Here is a 2,063-nt window from a genome sequence, read left to right as displayed (position 1 = left end):
GGAGAAGAGAAAAACAATCCATCCAGCTCTCCCTGCAAAGCTGAGAAAGCCCCAAGAGCCTTCGAGGGGAGGGGGCTGAGTGCTGTTCAGATGCCTTCGGAGTGGGAATCACTGCAGGATCTTTTGGCTTGTGTTTAGTTCACGGTGTTTCATTTAAAAAATAATCGTAGGCATTTAGAGTTGAAAGGGCCAAAAATGTTATGGGACATATGGAGCTTTTTGATCACTTTGGGGTGGGAGGGAAGGGGAGAAAACCCTCCCTTTTCCTTCATGAGTTTCAAGTCCTGGTGACTTGGCACTGATGCATTTGGAGCCCATCAGGGTAGGAATTTGGTTTTGCAAACCCATGGTAAGGTGCAGTGCATGCTGGGAAGAGCAATGTGGTCTACAGGGCAGAGCAGCAGTTGGTACTCACAATGAGCAAGTCCTTTGCCACCCTGTGCCTCAGTTTGCCCAGTTTGTTCAGCTGCAGAGACTGAGTTTGTCTCAGTGCCTCAAACTGAGGCATTGAGATGCCTTTGTGCCTCAGTTTCTCCATCTGTGATATGGGGGTAGTGATACTGACTGTCTTTATACAACACTTGGAGAGCTATTGGTGGCAAGCTCCAGGTCAGAGCTGGTGGCAGGGGAGGAGAAGAAGGATCTAGACTAGACAAAGGGTGGAAAGAAGAAAATCTTGACCCCATTTTCCAAATACAGAGCCTGATTGATACAAGGCCTGTTCTTAGTAACTACTGGAGCAGACCCTGCAGTTTTTCACTGTAAATTATTTTAATTGTAGTTGGAGAGAAATACCCATGATTTGAAAGAAGCAAGGAGTAAATTCTTCATGAGAAAGGAGAGATGCGCACACTGCACTCTCTCTTTCTAACACCCCATACAAAATGCCTGGCCTGGCACGCAGATGTGACACACAGCAAAGAAACACCCCCAGCTGTGCAGGGAGATGGGTCCTGCTCTGCAGATGCCAGTCCTTCATCTAACTAGACCCCGAGGAGTAAGAACTAGCTGATCTAATCAGAGGAGCTAATTACATTGGATGATTTGTGCGGCAAGCTAATCTGCTGCAATTTGATGGATAAATAGAATTAGCTTCTCTCCTCTGTTTAGAGAGGGAGGCAAAAAAATACACAGGGCCCTCACCCTACTGATACCATCCACCTCAATTAGAGAAACAGATCTCATTAGACAATGATGCAGCCTTATCAGGTTATCCCTGGCAGGGTCCTCCTTTGTGGTTAAAGGGCTCTCTCCTGGGCCCTGCGGATGGGTGACCAGTTGCAGAGGCCATCCAAAAAGAGCCACATCCAAATTGGGATAAACCCTGGTGCTTCCCAGGCTGTGCGGAGGCTTTGGAAGAGAGGTGGTGACAAAGACTGGGGCCTGTGTCAATGCGGGGTCTGCTGCAGACAGGATTGGGGTCTGGTATCAGCATCCCCGCCAACACGTGGGAAGGTTTCTGGGTTTTGGTGGTGCTGGTTTCCTGACTTATCTACAAAAGCACAAATAACGTTCTCTGGGTTTCAGTGGGGAATTTATCAGGTTGAAGTGGGAGGGGATGGTCATGTCCTGTCCTTGGCTGGGATGATGTAGTTGGGGCTGGTCCTGCTTGGAGCAAGAGGTCGGACTAGATGTGACCTCCTGAGGTCCCTTTCTGAGGTCCCCTTTCTATGCGTCTATGGACACATCCTGTTTTCCTAAAGCTGTGCTTCTCAACCTCCTTAGACTCCTTTGTGCCTCAGTTTTCCCATCTGTGATATGGGAGTAATGATATCGACTGCTTGGAGAGCTATTGATGGAAAGCTCCAGGTCAGAGCAAGTGGCAGACCCTCCCCTCCCCTGGAAAAGCCCAGTTCTTCCCCCACTTGCTGTCACTATGAGAAGGTGCCTAGAGCACTTCTGCCCTTTGCAAGGGGCTCCCAAAAATCCTGGACAGGTTTGTGAGCTCTGGATTCCTATTAGTATCCTCTGGGGTTTTTTTCTTGTGCATCATGCATAATTGTTTGCACCTAAATTCACTAATATTGTGCTGCAGCACCCTTAAAAAGATCTCACGCCCCCCC

The sequence above is a fragment of the Crocodylus porosus genome, unplaced genomic scaffold, assembly GCF_001723895.1.
Source record: "Crocodylus porosus isolate Cpor-Errol unplaced genomic scaffold, CroPor_comp1, whole genome shotgun sequence".
Classification (NCBI taxonomy): domain Eukaryota; kingdom Metazoa; phylum Chordata; order Crocodylia; family Crocodylidae; genus Crocodylus; species Crocodylus porosus.
This window is presented reverse-complemented; position numbering follows the sequence as displayed.